General features: G+C 37.0%; 1 protein-coding gene across 6 annotated transcripts in view; it reads left to right on the top strand.

Annotated features, from left to right (window-relative positions):
- raph1b (Ras association (RalGDS/AF-6) and pleckstrin homology domains 1b) overlaps positions 1–17,234 on the top strand; it is a 65,213-nt gene that overhangs the window by 16,968 nt on the left and 31,011 nt on the right. For 5 of the 6 annotated variants that reach the window (XM_058748748.1, XM_058748668.1, XM_058748432.1 and 2 more), the window contains exon 2: positions 1,685–1,749. The exons of the other annotated variant lie outside the window; for it this stretch is intronic. The gene's annotated coding sequence lies outside the window, so the exon portion shown is untranslated. The remainder of the gene's footprint in view (positions 1–1,684; positions 1,750–17,234) is intronic. 6 annotated transcript variants of the gene reach the window in all.

Here is a 17,234-nt window from a genome sequence, read left to right as displayed (position 1 = left end):
CAATCAAAGTTATATAACCTGTAAAAGTTGATGAAAGCATAATGCACTTGCTGCTTCAGATAACAGTTACAGCCGTTCTAATGACAGACAAAACACTCCATCTCCGTCATTCTCTGGTCAAAAACATTATTAACTCCATTTGAGCTTGATTTTCATATAATGTTAAGTGCAAGTGTCTGATACAATACCAACGCTAACGACGCAGTGTTGTTAAATTATTTAATTTTTTGCACTTTTTCCCCCCCCAAAAAATCTATATATTTGGCAGATGTAAAGCATAAATGTGTATGTTTTTTGTGTTAGTCCATTTTTATTTTATTTTATTATTATTATTATAACAGCTCAGGGATGTTCAAGGAGCAACATGTTTGTGCACTTTCTAAAGATTTTAGTTCTGTTTTTGAATAAAGGGTTGGAAATGAATGCTTTTCTTTTCTTTTTTTAAATCCGATTCATCGATTTAATCGAAAAAATAATCGGCAGATTAATCGATTATTAAAATAATCGTTAGTTGCAGCCCTACTTGTGTTGCCATGTTGAGAGAAATAAGTAGTAAGTACAGAGGCTCATCTCACATGCACAAAAACAGATTCAGTATTCCTCAAAATGAATAAAAACAATCAAATACAAACTCAGATTATTATATAAACCTGCAATAATTTATTATGTAAAATTAGATAAATATAATTTATGTATTTAATCCCATTTTATTAACCAATGTCTTTGCTACTGACCTCTGATGATCCAATTCAGCAATAATGAGCAAAAATGACACATTTGTGTTTCATTTTTGTGATTGCTGAATAGTGTTGAACTTTCTTCTCCTGTGTCGTATTCTCTATGCAATTGGACAGACTACTGTACAGACATGAATTTACATTTACTTCAGCCTGAGGGGTGTTCATTTCACTTTTGTTGTGAAAGGGCTTTTACATTTGTAAAAGAAGAACGTTTTTTTATATTAAAAATAAACAACCAAGCCCTGCCCAGATTTCAAATGTAACATAACACATTACTTTCCATAAAAAGTAACTAAGTACCGTAATTAGTTACTTTTTAGGGAGTAATGCATTACTTTAAAAGTAACTTTCCCCAACACTGGGAATAAGTGGCGTGTGTTGGATTTTTGAAATGATGGGGCAAATCCCCAGCTTTGAATTTGAGACACTTCAGTCCAATTTAAATTCAGGTTCCAGTTTCTTCTGATGTGTGTGCACATTATCCAAGTTAAAGGCTTTTCAAACAGTTTTCCTTACAATTGGGACTATCAACCAAAAATGTAATATGGATAATGTAATTTATAATAACATATTCATTAAAAACAAATCTCAGATTCCCAGTTTATGTGGAAAAAAGCACATTTTGAGTCGCTTGTACAGTATTTGTTGCTACTGGCTGTTGATTACCTATTATGTGGTTTGATTGCTGTATACACTGTTCATTTTGATGTGTTTGTTTTTTTTTTTTGTTGTTGTTTTTGTGATTTCTGTCCAATTTTTTGGTGGAGGTAATAAAGCAGTATACCTAAACTTTTTATAGCGCACAATAGTCTTACCCTGCTTTTAACCCTTAGCATTTCAGTTAATATGATGGCATAGCAGTTGCACTTCTCACTCACTAGTGTTTACATTTTCTGATTTGATGCACACACAAGCTTATATTCCCTCTCTCCTTCCTTCTACAGGCACAAGTTAACCTCTATTTGGACATTTTCAACTGAGTGAAAGAGAAAGAAACACTATACCAAAGGTAGGCCATTCTTATACATCCAGACAAAAACTCTTAAACGGTTACTCCACCCCAAAATGAAAATTTTGTCATTAATCACTTACCCCAATGTCGTTCCAAACCCGTAAAAGCTTTGTTTGTCTTCGGAACACAATTTAAGATATTTTGGATGAAAACCGGTAGGCTTGTGACTGTCCAACAATTAACACTGTCAAGGCACATAAAAGTATAAAAACATCGTCAGAATAGTCCATCTGCCATCAGTGGTTTAACCGTAACATTATGAAGCTTCGATAATACTTTTTGTTGAACGAACGAACAAAGCTTTTACGGGTTTGAAACGACATGGGGGTAAGTGATTAATGACAAAATGTTCATTTTGGGGTGGAGTAACCCTTTAAGTGATAACTCCAAGAAATCCAAGAGTCTTCTGACCCTCATAGACAGCGATGCAACTGACACATTCAAGGTCCAGAAAGGTAGTAAGCACATTGTTAAAATAGTCCATGTGTCATCAGTGGATCAACCGTAATGTTATCCCTTTAAGGTCTGAACCCTTTTACAGACATTGTTTGGAAATGCTGGTGTGCCTTCTTGTGACATTTTTGTCTACATGCACAATAACAGAAAAAAAAAGTGAAATAATCAAATATTGCACAACAATAGTGTGCTTGACAAAAAGGAAAATGTTCTGTGGTGACTGAAATGTCTCGTTAAACATTTGCATGAGAGATAATGTCTGCAGGAAGCTTGGTGACTGGTTTTTATTTCTGCCGCCTTTTTATCCCCAAGCTAACAGGAAGAAAGTCTCGACAAAGATGTCCATTGTGTACAATACATGTGTTTTGAGAGTAACCATTGGAAGTGCAGAAATGTCTGAGACGAAGAATGGATAGGAAGTGAGGTTGGAAAGAATGATGGAGATTTGGGAGACAGAGTGGGTGAAAGTTTAGCATTCTGACACCACAGCTGGATTTTTGAGAATAATGCCAGGAATGAGTGCAACCATTTGAAGCCTTAGAAGATCTAGATAGCTCAGTGTTCAACATGTTAAATGAACTGGAATGTCTCTGGAAATGAGTTATTTTAAATTTGTTTGGAGTGTTTGTGTATATGTTTGCGTTTACTGTAAAGATTAATTTACATTTTTCCCAGCTGCTAAAATGTAACCATGCCCTCACTGAAGACTGAACTCCAATCTTGACCCACTTAAAATTGGATTCAGATAGGAAGTACACTTTTATACTTGCATTAGACTTGCACCTGTGCTTACAACTTCAACAAAATGAGTTAAAATAAAGACTAATTTTAAAATGCACAATTTTTATTTTCTTAACAATTTATGAATGGGTCAAGGACATAACACTTTCTACTTTTTTTTCTAAATAATTTATTCAAAAACACAAAAACACAATTCAAAGCTATTACTTAATTGTCAATAAAATCAAGTAATTTAGTGTGAGAATTTGAACTTTTTTTTTCACAACATTTTGTATGACAAGTAACCAGTGCAAGTTTAGTTTGGGAAAAATGTTGGAAAATGTCACATGGGGCAGTGTTACCAAAGCATGATGATATTTCTGAATTAATAATTTATGATATTTAAAAAACAAAAACAATTGAGCAGTACAAAAATTTTAATTGAAGAGTATATTGTGGCCATTCATATTTTTCATTGACCAAAATACTCCTTGTACACCTGAATGATTACAGGTCACAAGACATAAAACTATTATGAAGAGAACAGATATCACAAAATAGATATCATAGCTTGCAAAAAAATGATGTTTACTGCAATGTTTTGCTAAATACTCGAATTTTGCAGTAAATATTTTTGCAAGCTACAGTAGTGTGTGGAATCCTCAACGATCTGCTGATGATAGGCTATGTTTTTCATATTCCCTGTCCACAGCCTACAACTAGTTTAGAGTTCAGACTAAAAATAGTTTTAAAAATAACCTAAAGTATGTCCAGTCATACTCAGATGTTAAGACTCAGTGACATGAGGCTCTCAGGTGACTGGTTCTCACTTGCTGTCTCACCTTTGGTGTTTAGATAAACTGGGTTGACATGTTTGGGATTACTCTTGGTCACAAACGTAACATATAGCTTCCATACTTACAGTGCATGGGCACCTTTCTTTTCAACACTGTAACCAAACCAGCTGCCAGCTTGAAGTCAAAGGTCTTGATGCGATGTTGAGTGTGACAGTGTGCCTCCCAGGTCTCAGCAACATGTTTGTTTTTCGGGGGGATGGACATGGCATTCCCAGCTGCTGGAGACAAGAAGGGTTTGAGACTTTTGTCATGTCTGTGTGTACAGCCTGACACGCAACAGGCCCTCACAAAGTTAGCAGCTGGCCAGTGCCACACAGTCCAACTGTACATGAAGTGCAAAAGAGGAACTATGTCAAATAATCAAATGCTCACCGTTGTCTGTGGAAGCAGTATGGGAGATGGTTGCATGCAAGGTGTGGAATAGAGGAGATGGATATCTGGAGTGCCATAGACACAAATTCACTTTCTTGTCATGCTTCCTTAACATACAGAAACGGAATAAATTATGTACAAATGTGCACATAAAATATATTCTAAATATACACAGTATATACACAGATACAAAGACAACAATATGTATGCTGTTGCGCAGCTATTTCAAAATTGTTTTAATCCCTGAACAAAAAAACATTTGCCAGTATTTCGAAAAGAAAAATGAAAATTCTGTCATTAATTACTCAACCTCATGTCATTCCAAAACAATAAGACCTTCATTCATCTTCAAATGAATATATCAAATGAGATATTTTGCTGAAATCCGAGAGCTTTCTGACGTGTAACCCAGATAAGTGCTGCGCCTTGTTTACAAGTACACGCATGCGCTGTGGTACTCTCGTGAATGGCGGCAGAGACTGACACAGAAGAATATCTTAGAAGAATATATTAATCGTTGAATAAAGCCATTATTGTTGTTTTCTTTGCGCACAAAGTATTCTCGTAGCTTCGTAAAATTACAGTTGAACCACTGATGTCACATGGACTATTTTAACAATGTCCTTACTACTTTTCTGGGCCTTGAACATCTATTCAGGGTCAGAAAGCTTTAGGATTTCAGCAAATATCCAAATGTGTTTTCCGAAGATGAGCAAAGGTCTTTCGCGTTTGGAATGACATGAGGGTGAGTAGTTAATGACAATTTTCATTTTTGAGTGAACTATCCCTTTGAGTATTGGAATACTTAGAGCAATGTATAATTTTTTATGAGAAACAATACTGAACATAAAACTGTCCCATTAACTTTCATCTTCAAACTTAAGAAAGAATTTCCAAAAAAAAAAAAAAAAGTAGTTTGTCACTTCAGGTTTTTCTGTAGTCTTGTAACTACATTGTATAAAAGTGATAGCTGCATTGATTCATTGGGCTTTTTTGTCTATAGTTAGTGAGTCTGAGGTAAAATCAGTTGCTGGTTTGCAGCTGTATGTTCTGCTTTATCACAGTTATGCCTATGAAGTACTTGCTTGTTATATCTGGATGGAGTACAGGGCCCGTATTCACAAAATATCTTAAGACTCAAAGTAGCTCATAACTTGGCGATTTAGGAGAAAATCTTAAAAATAATGGGCGTGTCAGACCTAAATTTAGGACTCCTAAATTTTTGCTCTAAGAGTATTTCACAAAGCGTTTTAGCACTAAAACTAGCTCCTAAATCTGTGAAACGTTAGGAGTAGTGAAGAGGAGTCCTAAGTCACTAAGACCAAGTCACAACTATCCTAAAGTGGCTGTTGCCAGCAATCTGCCTCAGAATGTAGGACATTTTAGAAACATTTGACAATAATGAGCTTTTAAAAAGGTATCACCTTTGGTTTCCAAATTTTCCTTTGCTTATATCTTTGTTTTCATTAACCAGTTGGGCAAGAAGTAACAGCTGTTCTTGTGTCCAGTTTGGTTTTCTTTTGCACTTGCATGTCTTACTATCAGCCATGATTATTCTACTCTGTTAATTAAAAGGCTGTTTATATACATATTCACTTATTATGAGAAGCATACATGTAAGAGGCTGACAATAAGCTGAACATATACTTGTTTAATTAGTGACACTTATCCTGCATTTTAAAATCTTTATTTGAATGTGGCAATTAACATTTTTATTTTTAAACCTTTATTTGATTATGGCAACATGATATTGCGCTACACAATATTTCTATGAATAAATCTCTGACAGAGACTATCAGCCAATCACTGTGTGCATAGTTAGTAAGCATGCTGACATCATCCATAGCAACAACCCCGCCCTTACTCTTAGCTTAAGACTTCTCTCTATTCCTTAGTAAAAGTTTGTCTCAGCAGCTTCACATGAGAACTCTCAGTGCTAAGATAAAATGTTCTGTGAATACAGTGCTAAGATAAAATGTTCTGTGAATACGGGCCCAGAACTAGAGGATTTGCTGACATTTAGGTCAGAGTTGTCTGCATAGTGGAAGGCTCGGCATGCATCCATTAAAAGAATGTTCTTTATTGCAGATCAAAGCCCCAAAAGCCTACCCTTAGTGCCGCCCATGAGTGACAGTAGGCACAGACTAGTGGGCATAATGTGTGTGATGGGATGCAGTAAACAAGCAGTAATTATGTTGTGGGATATGACGGGTCATAGATCCCCACCATAATTGTTCAAGTGCAGAAGGGTTGGGAGGGGTTTCATTTCTAATGTTACATGATGTAGGAGTTCAACAGTCTGATGGCCTGCAGGAAAAAGCTGTCCTGCAGCGAGCTAGTGCGAGACCTGATGCTGCAGTACTGTCTGTCTAATGGAAGCAGTGAGAACAGTGGCTAGAGTCTCTGGTGATGCTTAAAGAGCTGCAGTTCCTGACTGAACTCATAAATAGCTCATTCTAGGGCAATCACATGGGATATCTGGCATTCCAGAGCTTTCTTCTGTCTTCATAGAATAAGTACTCATTTCTTCATTCTTAATATTTCCTCTTGGGTATCAGTTTCAGACACTGCAGTATGTTGCAGGTGAGTTTTTTTTTTTTTTTGGCATGGTGCAGTATGTTTGGGTGTTCAGACTTTTGACTTGACATTTCAAGCCACCTGGGACCGCAGTAAAGGGGATTGCTTGCTCATCTTGCCCTGAAGCTACACACACGTATTTCAGACACTTACACACACACACACACACACACACACACATATAGAGCAAAGAGAGTGGGATACCTGACAGTCAGCACTATCCATAAACATGTGCCTTTGGTTTTTGTTTGAGCCAGGATGTGGCAGATATATACAGATGAAGAATAGCAGAGTAGAACATCTGGAGGATACAGCTCATGGAACCACTTTAATCTACTTTTACTCTTCCACTGAAGAAAAAAAATCACATACCAAGTCTGTTTTTAAAGACCCATCAAAATTGTTGATGTTTCTGAACTCAGCACAGAGAGCATTCATCATGCAGACTCTCTGTTTTAAGACTTGCATCAAAAGCTCTGATGTAAGATGAGGAAAATTGTTTCAAATGAGCGGGTTGCCTCACAGGAGCTGACATATTAAGATCATATGACCAGCTCACTACTCACTTTATCTCAGTAACCCTCACACACTTTTGCTTGTTGCACCCCTATATTATTCCAAACCCATGAGTTCTTTCTTCAGTGGAACTAAAAATGATATAGATTTTTTCCATAAAACAGTTCATAGTGACCACAGCTGTTGAGGTCCAAATATGACAAAACATCCCACCATTAAAATATAGTTGTTAATATTTTTCTCCTAATGCCAACTTAGGTCACCATTTGGTTAATTTTGGTTAAAGGTTTGCAAATATCCTTGTTTCAACCCTAAATTAACATATCTGGTAACAAATGTCCCCTAAAGGTTCCTGGATGTTTGCTGGAAGTCCTCCAAATGTCATACTTCAATGTCCTTTTAATGGTTAAAGAGATACTCCAACAAACAATTTAAATTCTCTCTCATGCCAGAAGTATATGACTTTCTTTCATCAGTGGAGCACAAACATTATAACTGTTAAATGCAGGTTAATGAGTTCATGCTGGATGCGACGTGATATAAGTGCATTGTGAAGCTTGCACGATGAGTGGGAGAACCATTACTAATGCGAGTTTCACAACATGCTTTTTCTAATAATCTTTGTCTTCTACAGAAGTAAGTCAGTCACATACTGGAGCAGCATGAGGATGAGTAAATTATGAGAAAATATCATTTTTGGGTGGAGTAAAGAACTCTACACAAAGATGGTGGATATTGAGGGGATGTTGTGTCAACCTTTTTTAGTCAGCTGGGATGTCTGTAGATTCTACAGTATTGGCACAAGCTTATATGATTATGTGTCAGTGAAGTTGGTGTTTAAGATATTTTGGCTCGCTGTGTCAGACAGAGTGAAGGTCAGACTACGGAAAACGACACACCTTTTCCCTGGCGAACTTTGGACTTGTGTGGCTCCTCTATGAAAGGAGCTCTTTCACTGGGCCACCGGCTGTGCGTGTGCGGTTGTGTGCTTTTTGTGCCATTTGGATAGCCAAAGGATATGACGTGAAGTGCTGAGTGAGAATCAATCCACACCCTAATGAAATGTCTTAAGACGGCATGTCAAGTGTTTCTCACAATTTTTTTCCTCTCTCTCTCCTACTGCTTTTCCCTCTATATGTACCTTATCTGTCTATTTCCTATGATTCAAACAAGATCTGTTTTTCTGAAGAAAAGGAAATTAGGTGATGCACTCTTTTTCATAGGGCCTGAAAGAATTTGTGACTAAAACTCGTTTATACCTGTGTATGCTTGATGCATATACACAAACTTAAATGCCACAATGACTGACAGCTGTCAGATGTACTTCAGAGGGGTTTGACTTGTTCCTGGATGCTGAAATATGTTCACACCTTCCTCCAGGATTCATAGTTATCGCTGTATGAGGAACCATCCTCAGAATAACAGTGAGCGTATTCTCTGAGTTGGCGGTTCGTGGTAGCCGACATTTGGCTCAGGGCTGTTTTGATCAGTTGTTCAAGTGACTCAGTGTTCACTTTCATTTCAATACAAAGTGACTCTGTGCCTGCACTACAGATATATTTAGAAAAACTCTCTCCAGTTGTCCCTCTGTTTTCAGTCTTTGCAGAAAATGGTTTGATAACATCTTTAATACAGAGACGTAATGGGAAGCTGTGGAGATAAAATGAGCAATGTGAAGGAGACAATTCTGCAATAAGTGAAAATGTGAAATTAATAGACTGTCCAGCTCTCTGGATTTCAGAGAAAAGATAAGAAAGATAGACTGCAGTGTAACAGACATATAATGTGAAGGAACCAGTGTGGTGTAAAGTTATTGCGTTGATGCATTTGATCAAATATATGTGTATATAATTTGAATATATACATGTATGTGTGTGTGTGTGTGTGTGTGTGTGTATATACAGAGAGGATAATAAGTATTTGAACACCCTGCTATTTTGCAAGTTCTCCCACTTAGAAATCATGGAGGGGTCTGAAATTGTCATCGTAGGTGCATGTCCACTGTGAGAGACATAATCTAAAAAAATCCAGAAATCACAATGTATGATTTTTTTAACTATTTATTTGTATTATACAGCTGCAAATAAGTATTTGAACACCTGTCTATCAGCTAGAATTCTGACCCTCAAAGACCTGTTAGTCTGCCTTTAAAATGTCCACCTCCACTCCATTTATTATCCTAAATTAGATGCACCTGTTTGAGGTCGTTAGCTGCATAAAGACACCTGTCCACCCCATACAATCAGTAAGAATCCAACTACTAACATGGCCAAAGAGCTGTCCAAAGACACTAGAGACAAAATTGTACACCTCCACAAGGCTGGAAAGGGCTACGGGAAATTGCCAAGCAGCTTGGTGAAAAAGGTCCACTGTTGGAGCAATCATTAGAAAATGGAAGAAGCTAAACATGACTGTCAATCTCCTCGGACTGGGGCTCCATGCAAGATCTCACCTCGTGGGGTCTCAATGATCCTAAGAAAGGTGAGAAATCAGCCCAGAACTACACGGGAGGAGCTGGTCAATGACCTGAAAAGAGCTGGGACCACCGTTTCCAAGGTTACTGTTGGTAATACACTAAGGCGTCATGGTTTGAAATCATGCATGGCACGGAAGGTTCCCCTGCTTAAACCAGCACATGTCCAGGCCCGACTTAAGTTTGCCAATGACCATTTGGATGATCCAGAGGAGTCATGGGAGAAAGTCATGTGGTCAGATGAGACCAAAATAGAACTTTTGGTCATAATTCCACTAAACGTGTTTGGAGGAAGAAGAATGATGAGTACCATCCCAAGAACACCATCCCTACTGTGAAGCATGGGGTGGTAGCATCATGCTTTGGGGTGTTTTTCTGCACATGGGACAGGGCGACTGCACTGTATTAAGGAGAAGATGACCGGGGCCATGTATTGCGAGATTTTGGGGAACAACCTCCTTCCCTCAGTTAGAGCATTGAAGATGGGTCGAGGCTGGGTCTTCCAACATGACAATGACCGAAGCACACAGCCAGGATAACCAAGGAGTGGCTCTGTAAGAAGCATATCAAGGTTCTGGCGTGGCCTAGCCAGTCTCAGACCTAAACCCAATAGAGAATCTTTGGAGGAGCTCAAACTCCGTGTTTCTCAGCGACAGGCCAGAAACCTGACTGATCTAGAGAAGATCTGTGTGGAGGAGTGGGCCAAAATCCCTCCTGCAGTGTGTGCAAACCTGGTGAAAAACTACAGGAAACGTTTGACCTCTGTAATTGCAAACAAAGGCTACTGTACCAAATATTAACATTGATTTTCTCAGGTGTTCAAATACTTATTTGCAGCTGTATCATACAAATAAATAGTTAAAAAATCATACATTGTGATTTCTGGATTTTTTTTTGTAGATTATGTCTCTCACAGTGGACATGCACCTACGATGACAATTTCAGACCCCTCCATGATTTCTAAGTGGGAGAACTTGCAAAATAGCAGGGTGTTCAAATACTTATTTTCCTCACTGTATGTATGTGTGTATGTACATGTTTTATTTCTTTATTTATTTTAGATTGCCAATAACAGAGAGAGTTGTTAAAATAAAATGCAAACCCAGTACGGTTCTTACTCGAATATTTTTAAAACGATTTTAATAAAATAGACTCATACTAAAAAAAAACATATTGTTTGTATCACTTTAGCTTGGGATAGTTCACCCAAAAATGAAAGTTTGTCTTTTGTTCATCTTCAAAACACAAGTGGAGCTGTATTTAATATTTTATATAATCAACATTTTCAAGCTTTGAATAAAAAGACCAGAAGACATTGTAAAAGTAGTCTATATGGACAAACAGATTTATTATAGGCTTTTATTGTCATCATGTCTGAGCTTCTGTTTACCATATTTGTTATGCATTACTGAATTTTTGAATGTGAATAAATGCCTAAATTAAATCTGTTGATCATTTTTAGTGAGATATAAAGATGAAAATGGAGGAGATGGGCATCAGTAAATCCATATACTGTACATTGTCAACAGTTACTAACTCGCATCAGTTCCTGCATGTGATTCTTTCAAATATACTGGATCAAATATATAATATATATAAGATGTGTGTGAAGTCATGCCCTCACAGAGTGTTTTTTGGGCTTATTTTAGAATTCACTGCAATTACTGGGTCATTCTCTTGATTCAGCAAATACATCAGCTCAGGACTTGATGATAGATTACACATAGCAGTGTTTGTGTGAGTGAGGTAGAGGAAAACGGTGAGCAGTCAAAAAAGTGGTGAATCAGCTAGTGTGAGTAAACATTCTTAATATGTTTTATGAATGTCTTGCATACTGGTTTTTAACTGTACTTGTGTGTGACTGTGCTAAATAGAGGAGTCCCTCAGGTTGCATTCTCCTCTCTGTCCTCTATTTCACTCTGCTCTTAAGATGCTTCATTTTTTTTCTCTTTCTCTTCCTTAGAGCTAATCTCTGTCCCACTGCACTATACAGGAATGTTGTCATATGCCATTTTCCCTCAGAGACCGTCTGCTATGACACACATACAATAATCTAATGTTTTAATTGACGATATTTTCAGAGCTTCACAATTGCTCAGCACACGCAATATGATGCTATTTCTGTCTAGGGCGTGAGCTGCGTTCAGCTGTGAATCACACTGAGTGATGATGGCTTTGAAAGTGTCTGCAGCTCCAGATGCTTCATTTGTCACTCTGCAAGTTAATAATTATTAATTCTACTTTCTAGTTTATAATTACTCACCAGGCCTCAACCATAATTTTTATATATATATATATATATATATAATATACAGTGGGGCAAAAAAGTTTTTAGTCAGCCACCAATTGTGCAAGTTCTCCCACTTAAAAAGATGAGAGAGGCCTGTCATTTTCATCATAGGTATACCTCAACTATGAGAGACACAATGAGAAAAAAAAATCCAGAAAATCACATTGTAGGATTTTAAAAAAATTAATTGGTAAATTCCTCGGTAAAACAAGTATTTGGTCACCTACAAACAAGCAAGATTTCTGGCTCTCACAGACCTGCAACTTCTTCTTTAAGAGGCTCCTCTGTCCTCCACTCGTTACCTGTATTAATGGCATCTGTTTGAACTTGTTATCAGTATAAAAGACACCTGTCCACAACCTCAAACAGTCCAACTCCAAACTCCACCATGGCCAAGACCAAAGAGCTGTCAAAGGACACCAGAAACAAAATTGTAGACCTGCACCAGGCTGGGAAGACTGAATCTGCAATAGGTAAGCAGCTTGGTGTGAAGAAATCAACTGTGGGAGCAATTATTAGAAAATGGAAGACATACAAGACCACTGATAATCTCCCTCGATCTGGGGCTCCACGCAAGATCTCACCCCGTGGGGTCAAAATGATCACAAGAACTGTGAGCAAAAATCCCAGAACCACACGGGGGGACCTAGTGAATGACCTGCAGAGAGCTGGGACCAAAGTAACAAAGGACTCAAATTCTGCAGTGCCAGACGTGCCCCCCTGCTTAACTCTTCCGAGTCGCCGATCACGCCGGCGTGATCAAGACACATGACCAGTTTAAGACGTTGAAGCATAAAAACAAAGTCACGTTGAGCGCTGCTGTCCACTTCTATCGAAAGTGCTGGCTTGAAACTCTATACTACTTTTTGTTTTGTGTTGATAGACCAAGTAAAACGGAGATATGATCATTTAAACTTTATATAAAAAAATATTGAAAATATTGACGCGTTCGTAAAAGAACGCAAGATCGGATGCGACAGGCGTTGCATTTATTCTAATAACTTCGTTGGTTTTTGTCATAAAACAAAACGGAGAAAAATGTGTGAATCTGCTGACTCTGCTCTTCAGACTGCACATTTCAGGGAGTGGAGGAGGAGCCAACTAAGCAAAGAAGTGAAATTGAAAGGCGCTGGCGGGAGATTGATGGAGTAGACGGAGAGACACACACATATTAGAGAGAGAGATATTATTGCTAGTTTTTGGAAGAGTTTGAGTAGATTTTGAGAATAGTTTAGGAGTAGTTTAGGTAGTTTTTTGTGGAAGAAAAATGAACATTGTTGACAGAAACTGTTTTGAGGAGTGGCACAAAAAAACAAAAACAACAACACACTTTTTGTTGATATTTGTTGTAAATAGTTGTATGTATAGTTTGACTTTGTGTTCATTTGACCTTTTGTATGGTATATTTGCACTTTTTAGGAACCCCTCTTATTCAAGGAGTCAAAGCCCTGTAATGTAGCTGTCTGTGTAATTGTACATGAAGTGTTTTGTAGAGTTTATAAGCAAAAAAGAAAAGAAAAAACGCTTATTGCCACACCTGTTTTTTGCTGTATATAGTTAGATTTTATCTCAATTTTACCTTTTTTATGTTGTATTTGCACTATTTGGGAACCCTAATATTCTGGGAATGCAAGGCCTTAAATATAGCTCTCTGTATAATTTTGTGCATGAACTGTTTTAAAAAGTGGCAAAGCTAAAAAGAAAAAAAAAAGCTTATGGCTACACCCGTGTTTTTTTTAAATCATATTTTTTTTGTATATAGCTTGATTATATCTGAATTGTACCTGTATATGTTGACACTTACAACTTGTGTTTACATTTTAAACCTTTTAAAATGCTTCATTGAGCATGTTTGTGTTTTTTGTAGTAAAAAAACTATAATTTTTCTATTCGGATTTTGTATTTTTTGTGTGATTGTGGGTCCAGTATCTTGATACAGTACATCAAAGTGAAAAACGAATTGTCTGTTCATATAGGTGATGTTGTGCTGAAAAAAAGGATACCAAACATTGGTATGGTATAAATTTGTTTATGTCGCAAAATAAAAAAATAAAAAAGTACTCAAAAACGGCCAAAATAGTCCAAGACTCCGAAGAGTTAAGCCAGTACATGTCCGGGCCCGTCTGAAGTTTGCTAGAGAGCATTTGGATGATCCAGAAGAGGATTGCAAGTTGAGTTTTTACGTTTTGGTAAAAACTCAACTTGTCGTGTTTGGAGGAGTTGCATCCAAAGAACACCATACCTACTGTGAGTAGGCTAGTGGCCTAGCCAGTCTCCAGATCTCAACCACATCGAAAAGTTGAAATTCCGTGTTGCCCAGCAACAGCCCCAAAACATTACTGTTCTAGAGGAGATCTGCATGGAGGAATGGGCCAAAATACCAGCAACAGTGTGTGAAAACCTTGTGAAAATATTACAGAAAACGTTTGACCTCTGTCATTGCCAACAAAGGGTATATAACAAAGTATTGAGATGAAATTTTGTTATTGACCAAATACTTATTTTCCACCATAATTTGCAAATAAATTCTTTAAAAATCCTACAATGTGATTTTCTGGATTTTGCATACATACATACATGTATATATATTTTTTCTGTCTTTAATGCTGTTGCCGCTGTTCCATATGTGCCACCTGCAGTCAGAGAGTGAATTTGTGTTTTCATTCAGCCTGTCTGCTGTTTTTGTTTCGTGCAGATATCCTGTTTTTGCTTCAAATTTTGAAATTATACAGTGTAACTCAGACTAAAAAATGAGTTTTGTTATTTGACATATTTCAATTTCACAAAAAAATTGTGCAGCATTTTTTCTAAGTAATAATGCATCATGAAATCAGTATCGTGAATTGTATCGCATTGTGAGTTGAGTAAATTGTTACATCCCTAATAATAAGAGCTAGTAGGGATGAGCAGTTTCAACACTTGTCATGAATGGTTTTTCATGCCCCAAATTCACGTGCTTCCCCCTCACGTCCTCACAGAGCCTATTCTTCACCTCGTGTAACACATCACAAGAGCTGAGTCTGAAGAATAGATGTGTGGAAAGCGGAGCTAAAAACACCCACTGCTCTACCCACCTAAATTTTAACCTCTTTTAGTGAAACATCCATTCATTGCTCCCCATGCAGATCACAATCAGACATTTGTATGGCAGTACAGTAACATATTCTTTAAATGTCTCAATATGACAAGGTCAAAGGTCATAGGTAGGTTTTTTGGTCACAAATGACTGTGTTCGTAAAGCATTTACAGGAGTGTTGTATTAAAACAGCCGTTACTGCTGGTTATGAAAATGAAGCGAGTCAGTAAAAAGCTGCCTTTGTTTCTGCAGAATGTGTTTTTATCTGGGAAAAACGGATGTACAGAGTTGAGAAACAAGGAAAAGGAATGGATTTAGAGTGTCAGTGCAGTCTTAGTCTTCTTTCTGCTATTTAACTGATTCAAAGTCAAAACATAACTGTGGATCATAAATGTATGTGGTCATATCTGACAACATCTTAACCAGGATTATTTTATTAAAAGTTCAATAGAAAGTTTTAAATCTCAATGCAGATATGTTTTTAGTATTTTTAGGATTTTAGTACAACATATAATACCAGTCTAGACACTGAATAACTTACAAACACTTTTTTTAGTTTTGTAAATTTTCTAAAATTTCAGTACTTATATTTTACATTTGGCTTTACTCTGGAGATAACAGAATGAAGAATATATTTATACATTCAAATATATACATACATACATACAGTCCAGGTCAAAAGTTTGTAATTTAAATTTTTTTAAAATGTTTTTGAAAAAAGTCTCTACTGCTCACAAAGTCATATTACGCTTATATTGTAACTGACTTGAACAAAATAAATTATCAAATTATGACAGGCATATTTTAATGATTATGACAGGCTTAGTATAGCATCTAACTGTTCATGTCATCACCCTTCAAAGAATGCATGGCTTCGCATTCTAAGCTTAATTTTCTTAATGGAAAAAAATGCTTTTTTGTTGTTGTTTAGTTGTTTATTTTGTATATTTGGAATAAATATGACCCAGTCACATACTTGACAGATGTGAGTGCCGTGTACCACTATTACTGCAGGGAGGAGGTCATGTGAAATCTGTTTGTCCTGACATTAGTCTGCTTTGCTGTTGTAATATCAATGTGTGCTCAAGACTACTGGAGAGGACACACACAAACATTTCTCCTTTCTATGCTGAAGTGTTAAGTTAATTCAGAAGTTGGCATCTGCTGGAAAGTGATTTATTAGATTTGAGTAGCACTCAGATCCCTGGGTTGTGTGTGTTTTGCCATATGTCATGTGTTTGGGTAGGGATGAATAATAACATTAGCACACATGCCACTTGTGTGTGTGTGTGTGTTTATTTGTGGCCAAGCTCACAAGCACATTTGTGTGTGTTTGAGCAAGAGGTCAGGGAGGTAAGAGTGGCAGCTGTAGTGTTTCTCGTTGTTCTGCTTTGACACCGCCTGAGTGTGTTTGAAAGAGTGAGACTGTGCACATGGAAAAGGGTGGTAGCCCATTCACCCCTCTTCCTTTTCCTGTCCCCCTCCTTGGCCAGCCATGATGTCATATTTAGCCTCATAGAAGGAGTGTGTGTGTGTGTGAGTGTGTGTGTGTCAGCCAGAGAACAGCTGCTGGAGGGTGGTGGGAGAGCCTTGACAGAACAGCTCGCGGGGGAAATGAAGAATTCTGTACATCCTGGACATTTCCTGTCTTTCCCTCTGTTCTTCCTCCTTTCTTTTTCTCTTTCTATCATTTTCACTCATTCTTACTCGAGTCACCCTATGAACATCTACTATTTCATGACTTTATGAAATGCTATAAGCATGACAATCCACTGATTTGAATGCTTGAAATATATTTTCATAATTAGGAATTATGCGCATATTCCTTTAGAACATGTATTATTTTATTTGATGGTTTGTGTGTGTATTAAATGCACTACCATTCAAAGAGTTTCATCAAGGCTGCATTTATTAATTTATTATTATTAATGATAAAATATTATTACCATTTAAAATATTTTTTCTTTGCGACTGTATGTTAAAATGTCATTTATACCTGTGATGCAAAGCCAGTAAGTTTAAAAGACCAAGTTTAATTTATTTGAAATAGACATTATGTCACTGTACTGTCACTTTTGATCAATTTAATGCATGCTTGTGGAATTAAAACCCTAACTTGGTTGCATAAAAAAACATTTATTTTCA

The sequence above is a fragment of the Onychostoma macrolepis genome, chromosome 01, assembly GCF_012432095.1.
Source record: "Onychostoma macrolepis isolate SWU-2019 chromosome 01, ASM1243209v1, whole genome shotgun sequence".
Taxonomy (NCBI): Eukaryota; Metazoa; Chordata; class Actinopteri; order Cypriniformes; family Cyprinidae; genus Onychostoma; species Onychostoma macrolepis.
Note: the sequence above shows the minus strand (reverse complement) of the source record. Positions and strands in the feature narration are given on the sequence as shown.